General features: G+C 34.0%; 1 protein-coding gene across 1 annotated transcript in view; it reads left to right on the forward strand.

Moving 5' to 3' along the window:
• Positions 1-13,997, forward strand: part of LOC135847091 (glutaredoxin domain-containing cysteine-rich protein CG12206-like) — a 111,437-nt gene continuing 97,440 nt past the window's right edge. Inside the window, exon 1 of the mRNA XM_065366498.1 lies at positions 1-545. The gene's annotated coding sequence lies outside the window, so the exon portion shown is untranslated. The remainder of the gene's footprint in view (positions 546-13,997) is intronic.

Here is a 13,997-nt window from a genome sequence, read left to right on the forward strand (position 1 = left end):
CATCCTGCCCACCTGTTCGGTGTTGGGAATGCACAATGCACGGTGCACGGGTGTAGAAGCCGCGATCACAGCTCGAGTCGAAGCTCGCAGTCAGTTAACGCTTATCGATCGTTGGATTTCGACCTGTAGTGCGTGGCGGTGGTTTCTTTCTCTCCAACAAACTCGTCGCGGGTTTAAACCGGTCTTTCGGCGCGGATACCGACCAAGACGCGATCGATCGATGTGATTATTTTTATTATTATTTTTTTCAATAAAATTCTCGTATATCTACTTTCGTATCTTGTATAATAAGTTTCGCGATTTTTTTCAATACTCGTCGAGTGCATTAATAATATTGTGGTGTGCATTTTATTCTTTAAATTGATAATATACAAATAAAATTGACCAAATTATTGCGGTGTGTATTCGCGTTTCAACTACCTTCGAAGAGTTTTGATACTGTAGTGATAAGAGAATACACTACCTATACTTCGCATGTAAGAAAGAATATACCTACAACATCAACCTCGTGTTCCATCAATCAACAGTGTGACATTTTCGCAAAGGTTCGTGCTCGTATGTACATTACATTACACAAAGATATAACACAATTCAAACCATCTACCTACATACGTTCTCTATACAATGCTATTAAATGTTATCAATCAAAACTCCAATCTATCGATGAGTCTGTGAACCGAGAGCTCTCGTACTTATTCGTCAGTCCTACGTAAACGTTCTTCATCTCAACTTGAACGTAGTAGTTCGAACTCGTGATAATCAATATTGATCTTTGAACTACCAAAAAAAAAAAAAACCAAGCAGCAGCACACTAAAGAAAGAAAAAGAAATACCGAAGAGAAAGTTACCTCACGTACAATTTTGTATATATGTATGTACAAGTATTCGATTTCTTTAATCGAATTTACCTACTTTGTACACATCTGCAATAGGTACATAAGTAGATGATGGTGATGAAGTAATAAATTGGAAATTTTTTTTCCTCCGGTGTGTCTTTACGTATTCTTCGAAAATATAAGGGATTTTACTCGAGTAATGTAAAACTTGAGCCATATACCTACTAAGAAGGATTACCAGAAAGATATACGTATATAGAGATACTCGTGTGCTGTAGGTACGAGATGTACATCATTGAATTAGATATAGGTGTATGTACTCATCGTACTTTGCACAATGTTTGTACTTTTTTTTCTTCTCTCGTGTGTGATAACTTGATAAGTTCATATAAGTGAAATTCGAGTAACGCTCATTTTGCCATTTTCTCGAAACTAGATGATTTCGAAGATTATTTTTCACATATCTCTTCGTTTCGATAACAATTTTCTTTCTAAGGTAGTTTGAAAATTTATATGAAATAGGATTCTGTGCTTTTTGAAAATACATACGAGTAGCTTTGGTGTTAATTTCGAGAGACTGAGGTTGTTTTTCAGATAAGGTAACTGTATTTATGATGTTGTGTTGATTTTCGATGTTTTTTTTTTCTATTAAATTGGCTGGAATGGGATGAGATTTTGCTCAAATCCCGAACAAAATTCGTCATTTTTCAATTTCGTGTGTAAACTTTGGAAATTATGAATTTTTAAATTATTTATTTCGTTTACCTATAGTTAAAAAACAGAAGATTCGAGTGCTTCATCTTGAGATTGAGACGTCGAAAGATAAAAATAGCCACAAGAAAATATCATTTCAACTCTCCTCCCCTCTTTCCTATTTTCGAGAGAGAGGATTTAAGAAGCTGACAGTTGGCAAAATATTGAAAAAAAATTGAAGTCTGTATTGAAAAAAAAAAGCAGAAAAGAAAAATTAAAAATCGAATTAAAGATCACAATAGTGAAAAAATCAATCTGATTGGAAAGTACAAAAAAAACATTTGTAAACAAAGTATAAATTTTGGAATACTTCTTAAAAAATTCAAAAATACAAAAAATCTGTAAAGGGCAATCTTTAAACTTTCTCATAAAAATAATTTTTTTTGAGCAAATTGAATCGATTTAAATAATTTTGTCAAAATTGAACTCCCACACATCAAAAACTACTACTTTTGGGCCATTCTGAAGCCTCCAGGGAGTTTTTGATTTTCTCCAGAAACTTCAAATCACTCTGGAAAGGCCAAAAATGAACTTAAGCAACTGCAACTTTGGTCAATGCTTATTGTACACCCTCTCGACTGTTTCAAGTAGTTATCGTCAAATTCCAGGAACGGGAATTTGAAAGTGAATTTTTGACTAAATTGCAATTCCAGAAAATTTGAAAAAATCGAATTTTCACCCAAGGTGCAAAACGAGCAGTTTTTTTGGCAACATATCGTCTGGTGAGTCTACAAGATCATCCAACTCAAAAACAATCAAAATTTGACCATTTTGGAGGCTCACTAGCAATGTTTTAAAATTTCTCCAGGAATTTCAAATCGCACTGGAAGAATGAAAAACGAACTTTAGCACCGATTACTTTGATATTATTTTTTCTTTGAAAATGAGATTTTTCTCGCTTTTTCTGGAATTTACAAATTGGTAAAAAAAAATCGCTTTAGAACTCAAAACTCTTGTAATTTCGTATTAGTTGCTTAAAACGGTCCAGATGGTGCCCAATAAGTATCGACCAAAGTTACAGTTGCTGAAATTACTACTCGTCCCTTCCAAAGTAATTCAAAATTTCTGGAGAAAAACAAAAAATCGCTGGAGGCTCCAGATGGGTTCAGAACTAGCATTTTTGTTAATGTGTGGTTGAAGAAATTGTTCACAATTCGTTCACTATTCTCGAAAAATTTCATCCTTGATGACAAATTTTTAATCACCCTCGAAGTAGCTTTTTTGAATTTTTTGAATTTTGAAAAATTTAGCAAAAATAAAAACATGAACTAATTGAACTATTTTAAACTTCAATAATTTTAAATTTTGGTTAATGGAGTTTTACAACATTTTCTTTCAACCTAGCTTGGTTTCGTTCATATTTCTTTTTCTTTTTTTTTTTACAAATTTTCAAAAATTTCATTTTTTGATACCTAGTACCTCTTTGAAGAACAAAAAGTTCTAATAATGTTGAATAAATTTCAAAAGTATCTGTTTCTTTATCTATTATTTTCCCAACTGATTGAACTGCGTTTTCAGCGTTACGGTTACAAAGTTGTCAGCATCACATTCTGCCAAAAGTACAAAATAGTAAAAAATCTCAGCTCATTAAAATTCCCATTTTTGTTACCAACCAAGTATTTTTATTTCTTTAAAATTGCACAAAAATCGGTCTTTTTTGACAAAGAACCCCAAAAAGTCCCACTTTTTGATCGAAAATTTTGAAAAAATCTCCCATTTTCAAAGTTGTCAAAAATTCTCGGTTTCCGAAAATTGACGGAAAATCCTCTTTTTTTTACAAAATATTAAAAAAAAAAAACTATTTTTTTTTCAAAAATTGTCCAAGTCTCATTTTCAACCTAAAATTGGCTAAAAATTACCAAAAAGTTTTTTCAACCTCTAAAAGCAAAAAAAGTATCGTTTTGGGAAAAAAATTGCGAACTGATTAAATTTTTTTACCAGGCAATAATTCACAAAAATTACTAATTTTTGCTAAAATTATCAAATTTTGTTTTTTGACAAAAATTTTTGCCTTTCATCTGGATTTTTACTTTTTTTCAAAAAGTATCACTTCTTGATCAAAAAAGTCTCCCATTTTTCATGTTGTCAAAAATTCTTGCTTTCCAAAAATTGACGGAAAATTTTTGTTTTTTTTTTGCATACAAAATATTCCAAAAAAAAATTTACTTTTTTCCAAAACTAGTCCAAAAGTATGATTTTTTACCTAAAGTTGGCCAAAATTATCAAAAAGTTCCGTTTTTTATCCAAAAAATGCAAAAAAAGTCTTTCTTTGCGAAAAAAATTGCCAACTAATTGAATTTTTTTACCAGGCAATAATTCACAAAAATTGCTGATTTTTGGTAAAATTAACAAATTCTCCTTTTTGACAAAAATTTTCGCTTTTTAGCATTTTTACTTTTTTTCCAAAAATTAGGTAGGTATCCATAAGGTCTCGCTTTTCTGCCAGAAATTGCCAAAAAGTCACTTTTATGCCAATAACTCCCAAAATGTTCTTATTTATTCCCATAAAAGCACAAGAACAACCTCAAAATCATTCAAATTTCCCAAAAGTTGATGAAAACCATGTGAAATAATGTGGAAATAGCACAAATTGCCCAAAACATGGCGAATCACCTATTAAAATTAAAAGTACTGAAAGAGCATGTTGAGGGAAAAAGCAAAGATAAAATCACAAAGATCAGCAACTACCCTACGGTCAAAAGTATTTTAAATAATTCCAAAAAAACGAGGAAACACGAGTGGAAATTTATCAAAATACGTGTAATAAAATTTAAAACTATTTTCGCGAACACGATACTACGACTAAATAAACTTTACTCGTACTGGGAAATGCAGGTTTTTCCAAGTTTTGGCAAAGTTGAGAAATGTATTTTGCGAGCTTGAAATGCCTGCAAGGGTCCGCAGTAGTTTGATGTTTATTGTGAGAATGCCTTTGAGCTAACAGCTGGAACCTCCTATCTTGTATATCTAAATGCGTCATTTGTAGACATACCAGTAGGTAAATAAATCTACATATCTATAAACTCGACGTGTTTTGATTTCAAATTGAAAAATACGCGGGGAAAAAACCGAAAAAATTGTATTAAAAATACGATTGATTGATTTTCCCAACAAGCGGAAGTATACCAAAGGGTGGCTCAAGTAGGTAGCTCAAAACTGAAGAAAAAAAGTTTTAAATTCGCTTCATTCAACCTGCAAACCTACTTAACCACAGTCCAGCTCCAGCTCCCAGAGAAAGAGAGACGATCGCGTGCCAATAGACAGTGTTACGTCTAACACGTTGAAAAATTTCAGGAATTCGACTAAAATATCTTCGGTATACCTAAAAGATGTGGAAGGGAAAAAGAGCAGGGAAAAAACCACAACAATCCGGGCGTAAGGTTATACCTATACCGAGAGATGGTACGGTGCGGTGTTATTTTTGAAAACATACACGATATGCTAATTACCGAGATAAACGAGTTGCATTAAACCGGCTCAGGTTAATGTGATCACTACGTGTATAAAGAGTTCAGTTCATCCGAGTGGTATTGACCGCGAATAACTCGTCTCAGGTATTCTTCGAATTTCGTCCTGTTGCGCGCATCTTGCATCTTATAATACGAATACAACAGACCAGAGACCAGAGAGTGTGTTTAATAAACAACGAGCTCACGCAGTCGAATATTATTTCTTAGAATGAAATAAAAATTATTATTTAAAAATTAAAAAAATGGTAAAAATTATCACGATGGAAAAAAAATATGTGACATGGATGATAATTAAACCGTGACACTGGATGCCTTTATACCTTGTACATAATTTCGCGCCCGCATTTTGGGTGCACTTTGCCAACTACCTACATCATTTTTCATGGTGCCATATGTACCATTCTTTTTTTCTGGAGACCGTTCTGTCTATACGGTGTTTTTGCATCGATTCGCAATTATTGAGTATTGAAGTAGGTACTTACAGTTAGTTGTGCAGACGAGTACAAGGTGTCTGGAAAATTTTACTACCGGTGTCAACTTTTTTCTTTTTTTGAGACATTTTTGCAATGTCATTTTTCATTAAATACCTATTGTACGGTTTTCTTTAAAAAGTGGGAAAATTCTTACAGATGAGAATCCCATTTGACAGAAAAATGTTTGAACTATAGGCAAAGCTAAATTGAAAGAACATCGAGTCAAAATTTAAGTTGTCAAGTTCATTTTTCAATTTTTTGGTGAATTTTTGAAAATCAAATTTGGGCTAAAAATCAGAATTTTATCAAATGAATCCGCAAACCTGAAATTTTTGGCATCTGAAATCTATACTGACAATGAGAATTGTTTCAAGCCATTTTGAGTAGTTCTGGAGTTTCCGGCAGATTTTCGCAAGTTGAAATTTCAGTTTTTGGTGATTTCGAACGTACGTTTTTAATGTTTTGTGCAATTTTTACTGAAATGACTCTGATGCAAGAATTCTTTATGCCATTTTAAATTACATTAAAATTAATTTATTAAAATAACGTTTTGATCGACTTTTCCTAAATTTTGACGAATTTTCCTAAATTTTGATCAGTTTTTGGCACTTTTGAATAATATTAATGTTTCTTACGCGTTCTCTTTTTTTTGGGGGGGGGGCAGGTTTTGCGTAATTTGACCAAATATCATCAATTTTTTATAATCTTTATTGATTTTGGTGCTTTTGAGAGATTTTTCATTTTTTGTCAATTTTAACACTTTTTTTACGATGTTTTATGCTAAATTTACTCAATTTTCTCAAATTTCGCTGAAATTTCATTGCTCTTTTTTTTTAGCAAAATTTGACTAATTTGAATGGTTTTTAGAATGTGTTTTTTTTTGCCATTTTAGCATGGTTAATACTGAAATGCTGAGAATTTTAATAACACTTGATAAATTTTTGGAGATTTTTAATAATTTTGACGATATTTTTGATGTTTATCGTCGTTTTAACAAGTTTTTAATCTTTTATTGTTACGGATTTTTCAGCGAATTTTGCCAAATTTTCCAAGAACTTGGTCAGTCTTTGCGAATTTGAAATAATATAAAAAATGCTTTTAATACTTAGTATTCTTAACACGTTTTGATGGAGTTTCAACCAATTTTTGCTGAATGCTGTCAGATTTTTTTCTGAAAGATCACTTATTGATAGTTTTTTCAATGCTTTTCATGTGGTTTTTTTTGTTTTGTTTTTTTTTTAACACAATTTAGCAAATTCTTATGCAAGTTTTGCTTAATCAATTTGATAACTGAGAATAATATTCTCAAGATTTTATGCAATTTTCAGCATGTTTTTGAGATGTTTCATCCAAAATTTTGATAAATTTTGATCAACTTTTCCGAAATTTTGGCGATAATGTAAGAATTTCAAGTGTTTAAAGTTTCATGCATTTCACGAAAATTTAAAAATACCTAATGTACAAATTTTATCGTTTTCTTTTTTTCAATTTTTAACGATTTATCGCTTTTTACGCATTTTTGTATCACTTAGAACATGTTTCAGTTGAATTTTAAGCGATATCATTTAGTGCTATCGTACTTTTTTATGATTTTGTTAATTTTTGCATAATTTTTTGCGATTTAATGCTTTTTTACAATTTTTTTTAGCAGTTTTTGTTCAAGTTGGTCAAATTTTACCAGTTTGTGATAATTGAATGATTTTTTTTTTTTTAAACAATGTTTTGAGCAGTTCTCATCAGAATTTATCAGATTTTACTGAAAATTCGTTTATTTTCATCTACTTACTATTCGAAAATATTATTGTTTTTTTTCAGTACTTACTTTTGGACATTTTTAATACGTTTTAAGAACCTTTTCTGCAATTTTCACAAAATGTTCCTTTTAATCGACTGTTGGTAATTTTAATGACCTTACTTACTGTTTTTTCAAGACATAATATTTTTATGCAACTTAATTGAGCATTTTTTAGATATTTTAACGATCTTCTGTGCAACTTTTTCAACATTTTGTCAAATTTAAATGAAAGTTGATCATTTTTTGGTAGTTTTTAAATATTTTGAGTGTTTCTAAAAATTTTATTACGCTATTTGAATTTATTTAAAAGATGTTCTATGTATATCTTGGACAGTTTTTTTTAGTAATTGTCAATGATTTGAATTGTTTTTTTTTTTTTTTTTTTTAAATTTTGCCAGTTTTTGATTAGTTATGATTATTTTAAGCACCATATCAAAGGATATACCATTTCTGAAACAAAGGAAATATTTTGGAATACAGTAGTTCCATTTTTGGTTGTCATTTTTGAAAAAAATTGAGAAAAATAGCCCAAAACTTCTCATTTTTCTTGGTTTTTTGAAATTATCAATGACCAAATAATTGTCACTTCCGCATGCTTCGAAATATTTGCTCAGTTCCAAAGAAAATTCCTTCGATGTTTCAGCACAATTTCGAAATATTTAGGAAAAAAAAATTTGCCAAATACGAATTTATACCCAAAAATTGATGATTTGCAAATTTTCAAACACTCAGTATTGGGTTTGAACCCTAAAAGTGGTTTTCGATTTTGTTGGCAATGGCTTAGGTTGTGGCAGAATCCCATATTTCATCTTTTGGAACTGGTCTACTTTTCACAAAACTGTTTTGCAAGGGGGAGGAGGGGGTCAAAAAACCACGATTTTTTTCAAACATTTTTCCTCATCTTTGAAGACTTATCATTTACCCCCCCCCATCCCCCCACCAGCTCCCGAACCCTTATGGCTCGAAAATTTTTCTTGAGTGACATTCTAACTTGAAAATGCTGAAGATCTTTACAGAATTTGTTCAAAATCCTAAAAAAAAATGTTTCCGACCCACCCCAATGTTTACCTATATTGTAAGGCAGAGTGGTCATTCCATGTCAACTCAACCAAAAAATGTGATTTTGAAAGTCATGTTTTTCGATTTCACTCAAATTTTGTTTACAATAATGCACCCACTCAATAAATAAGAACCCCGCGACCAAGTTGGTCCCAGCCTCGTCAGGGGCAGGTTGGGGGGCTTCCATTATTTTCACATTGTCTCGAGGTACTCAACTTCAGCAGCGCATTCCTCCAAAGCTATAATACTTTGATCAAAACTAATTTCACAGCTCAAAAAGGCACTGAATTCTAAACCTTTTAAGCATTTTGAAATTTTCAAAAGTTGAAAGTTGAACTTGTTCAAATTTCAAAATGGCGCTGTGAGTGGAAGCTACCATTTAAAATTTCGAAAAAATTTCCATAGATGTATCTTTTGATATTTTTTCGAAATATTTCATTTTCGAGATGGGATCTTTTGATGGAGAAAGAGCACCCCCTCCCCCAAATTTGGGCAAAACTTTCAAAAAAAAATCTGGGGCATGTGACATATCGAATTGTACGTTTTTGGTGACGTTGAACACGAATATGACGTCAGATTTTCGATTGGACCTCATCCACGGCCCCCAGCACCTCCACAAATGGGGTAAAAGTTCAAAAAAGTGTTTTGTTCGTGCGACACACGGAATATTATGTTTTTGGTGACGCTGAACACGAATATGAAGTCAGATTTTTGATTGGACTCATCCACTGCCCTTAGCATCCCCTCAAGGAGGAGGGGGGGTTACCTAAAAAAATGGTTTCATTCGTGTGACACATGAAATAGTATGTTTTCGATATCGCTGAACACGAATATAGCCTTAGTTTTTCAAATTAACCTCACCCATGGCTCCAGAACCTCCCCCAATGGGTAAAGGGGGCAGTGGATGAGTCTAATAAAAAATCTGACGTCATATTCGTGTGAGTTGAGGTGGAATGATCGACCCTAGGGGGATATAAAAACTGGTTGCTGTCTTTGCTGTCTGCTACATACACGTACGTTGATGCAAACGCAAAACCTTGGCTTTTTATACGTACAATTGTAAGTCGATAATGAAGGTTTCTTCGTAACAGAACGGATGCAATCTCTCTTCTCTACTGTATCTATACAAATGCAAATTACTGCAAGGCGCTATTGACAGTTGGTCAGTAGGTTTTCTAGTATCTATGATACGTACAAAAAGCAGTAAAAAAAATTACTCGATACGTTCTATCAATGCGAGGTGATCAGTGCTGAAGCACCATGGTACCTATTCTAATTGCACATATGGACTGAGATCATCACATGTGCTCGTAGAATGCTGCTTACTGTATTTGTAATTTCGATTCTTAGACGAATTCAGAGTAGAGCATCGTTGACCAGTGTGTGTGTGCTTCTACGATGGCATATTAATTGAAAAACGACACACTGGTCAACCCAACAACAAAACGACCATATTGCATCCATTTACGAGTCGTATACTTGCATATGCGAGTAATCTAACGTTACATATACGTGTACGTAGCTACACGTACAATTACGCGAGCATACAAGCTTATAGACTGCATTTTACTCGCACACATGCACATCATGATGTCCACGTAGGTAGAGACTCGAGTCAGTTCAGTACATACAGGTATACGAGAAGATATATAGACTCGTACATCATTCAGTAAACATGTCAGCGTTAAAGGATTAACTGTATATCATGCTTGTTTGACATATTGCTCGTATTCCGATAGAATTCGCACCGTAAAACAGACTATACTGTACAGACTACAGAGTACGCGCTATACGTCGCTGTTCGCGTTCGCTCGATGAACCAGTTATATGTTACGCTACTAATACACTCTCGCGCTCTATATGCCATGTAATTGCCAACAGTTATACGCTCTGTGTTCTTTTTTTTAATCATTTTTTTCCATTTTACTCGACTCCCTGCTGCCGTCTTGCTGATCAGTACGACCGACCAATGGTCAGATTTTTAATTTTATGAATTAACTCACATCGAAACGACCAGCACATCTTATAGGATGGTGAAGTGCGGCGCCACCGCACTCGCACTGTGAGCACGTTCTAACGGTACACTTATGTCGATATCGAAGCCGGCAGTTTATAATTCTCAGGTTGGCAGTTTTTTTTTTTTTACAAACACCTCGGTTGTTGCTATCTCTGGCGTAATTAAAATTGACTCGATATGCTTAATTATTCGAGTTTAATGGTTATTTCCTCGTTTCATTAATTGACTTTTTTTTTTTGGTGAGCTGCTGGTTGACGACGGTATTGATGGTGTTTTTGATTCGGGTGTCGTCTGAATTGTCTGTGAATGGCGATTATTTTGGGTGGAGGGGTGTTTGAGTATTTGGTTTAGATTGGAGGACTCAGGAGGTGATGATTGGGGGGGGGGTGATTCGAATCGTGATTTTGATAGAGAATGATGTGATTTGATTCGTGATTCGGTCATTTTTTTAAACAAGCGAATCCGATTTGTAATTCATAATTTACCTACCTATAACAACTGAAAAAAAGCTGAAAACTTGCTTGAGGCTTCAAAACAGCTCAAAACCATCACCAATCGACTCGTCAAGAGGATGAAAATAAGGTGTAAACTAAATTTCATCCTTTTATTTTAATTTAATGAAATTTCGATTTTTTCATCGGAAATGGGACATGCTTTGAATTTTTGAAAATTTGCCAAAAATTGAGAAATCAATTCCAGTGGTTGAAATTATCGACAGTGGTGTATTTTAGGGTCCTCTTTCGATCCTCTCTTTAACAAAAAACATTTTTGTATTCGTTGGGAAACCTTTGAGGACCATTCCATGCCAAATCTGCCAACATTTGCACAAAGGGTCGTCAATTTTTTTCACATTTTGCATGTCAATAGAGGTTATCAAACGATTAAAAATGGCGCAAACTGGAGCTCCCCACAGTTTTTTTTTGGGAAGGAGAGGCATTTGAAAATTTTTAATTTTTGGCTACGTCTGTCATCATCATCATCATCAACGTCATAGTTGCAAGCGACTAGTGTGCCCCCAACAACGACCGCCACTCCTCTCTGTCTTGAGCTAGCATGGCCACATTCGCAACTGAACCAGCTATTTTCCAGACTGTATTGGTCCACCTTGTTGGAGATCTTCCTCTCCCTCGTGTTCCGGGGACCTTGCCAAAGAGAATTCCTTTTTCAATGTTTTCCGGTCCTCTTCTGGCTATGTGTCCAAAATAACTCATTATCCTGGTCTCACATATATTATTTAGCCTAGTTGGTTCTTGCAGTTGTTTCACAATTGATGCATTCGTTCAGTGCGCAGTGTATGGTATCCTCAACATCCTGCGCCACACCCACATTTCAAAAGCATCAATTCTTGTTTGATCATCTTGCTTCAATGTCCAGGTCTCCGCTCCATACAAGAAAACTGGGAAAACTAGCGTCCTGATTAGTCTCTTCCTTGTTTTTATGGAGATTTTCCAGTTGGTGGTGACTTTTCTCCATTGAGACATCGCTGCTTTCCCAAGAGCTATTCATCTTCTGATTTCATTGGCTGATCCTCCATCAGCATTCACCAGTGAACCCAAGTAAATAAATGAGTTCACTTTTTCGAATTCATTCAAGGCTTCAGATTCTGGTAGGTGTCCAGCTCTATCAACTACCATGACCTTGGTTTTCCCCGCATTTATGAGGAGTCCCGTGTCTTCACTGACCATCCTGACTCACTTGATCAGTTCTGCCGTTCTGCCAGTTCCTCTTCACTAGCGGCTATTAAGGTGGTATCATCAGCGTAGCGGAGATTGGAGATTCTTCTTCCTCCTATCTTGATGCCACCTTCCTAGTTCTCTAAGGCTTTCTGCATGATGTACTTGCCATAGATGTTGAACAACACAGGCAAGAGTATGCAGCCCTGTCTTACTCCTTGTTCTGACTGAAACAGGATTTACTCTTCTCCATCTACTCTCACCATCATCTCATTCTTGTCATACAGCAATTTGATCAGCTCAGTTAGGTGCTCTGGAACTCCCATCTCGCGTAGTATCTCATATAGCTTTATCCAGTTGACACAGTCAAAGGCCTTTCCATAATCAATGAAGCATAGTACCGCAGGGATGTTGAATTCGCGAAACTTTTTGATTATTTGTCTGATATTCAAGATCTGCTCTCTTGTTCCTCTTCCAGGCATAAATCCTGCTTGTTCAGGTGGAATCTGCCTATGTAAGTATGCCTTGACTCTGTTGTTGATTATTCGGAGCATCACTTTACTGGCATGTGGAATTAGGGCTATTGTGCGATAGTTGGCACAATTTTTTGTATCACCTTTCTTGTGTAGCGGGATTAACACTGATTTGTACCAATCTTCTGGCCATTCTCTTTTGTGCCATTTGTTGTTGCATATCTTCCAGATCACCTTTTCTGCTTTCTTACCCATGGACTGTAGTACCTCAGCCTCAATACCATCACATCCAGGCACTTTATGTTTTCTCAACGCCTTGATGGCATCTCTCACTTTGTCAAGTAAGATTTCTGGCTCTTCTACAACATCTACTTCAATTCCTGGTACTTCATTGTTGTTTGGGTTCTGTGGTTCACTCCGATTTAGCTTGCTACAATACAATCTCCAGTTCTCTAGAATCTTTTTAGAGTCCCATGCAACTGTACCATCCTCAGCTGAGATTTCACGTGATTGTGGTTTAAAATCTCTGGTGATCTGTTTCATCTTCTTAAATAGTACGCTTGATTCGTTGTGGTCAGCATGTTCTTGAGTCTGTGGCAGTGGTTTTAATCAACTTTGAGGCTCAAACTTTTTTTTCATTTTATTCGACATTTCATGGGATATTTGCTCATGGTGCCTAAATCAGTGTTGCCACTTTGGATGATGTTAAAAAAATCAGTTTAAAAGCTTGCAATTAAAATGAAAGTATGAAAGCACGGATTGTAAATTCTGAAAAAAATCTCAAGAATATCCCTTTTTATGTAGAATAACGCACCAAAAAATAACGATGATGTTTTTTGATATTTTTGAGAAGATAATTTTTAAAGATTGTGAGCAATGTGAGCATAGTAAGTAGATAAATAATAGAACAAAATTGCTATAAAAAATACAAAAAAATTTTGTTTCTGTGATGTTAAAAAACTTAATCATTTTCTTTGTAGAAGAGAGACGAATAAAAAATTTTTCTTGCCTTTTTTTTCAATTTGAACAATATCGAACTTTTTTTTTGAAATTCTGAACATTTTTTCTAAAACTGGAACAATTTGCTTGAATTTTTATTTTTTTTCAAATTTCAAATTTCAAGTTTTACAATTTTTCTTGAAATTTGAACAATTTTTTTTTTAATCAAGCAGTAATGGATGAGTTTTCCATATTTCGATTCCTTTTTCAAAGTTTTTAACCGTTTTTCTGAATTCATGAAATTTTTTCTACAAATTGAACAGTTATTTACAATTTTGAACATTTTTTCCAAACTTTGAACAGTTCTGCTAATCAATTTTTTATTATTGTCAACATCTTCTCTGAATTCGTACAGTTTTTTTTAAACATAATATGAACACTTTTTTGAACAGATTTTCTAAGTGTTGAACACTTATCCAATATCCACCCACACATCAAACACTTCTTGC

The sequence above is a fragment of the Planococcus citri genome, chromosome 5, assembly GCF_950023065.1.
Source record: "Planococcus citri chromosome 5, ihPlaCitr1.1, whole genome shotgun sequence".
In the NCBI taxonomy this organism is placed as follows: Eukaryota; Metazoa; Arthropoda; class Insecta; order Hemiptera; family Pseudococcidae; genus Planococcus; species Planococcus citri.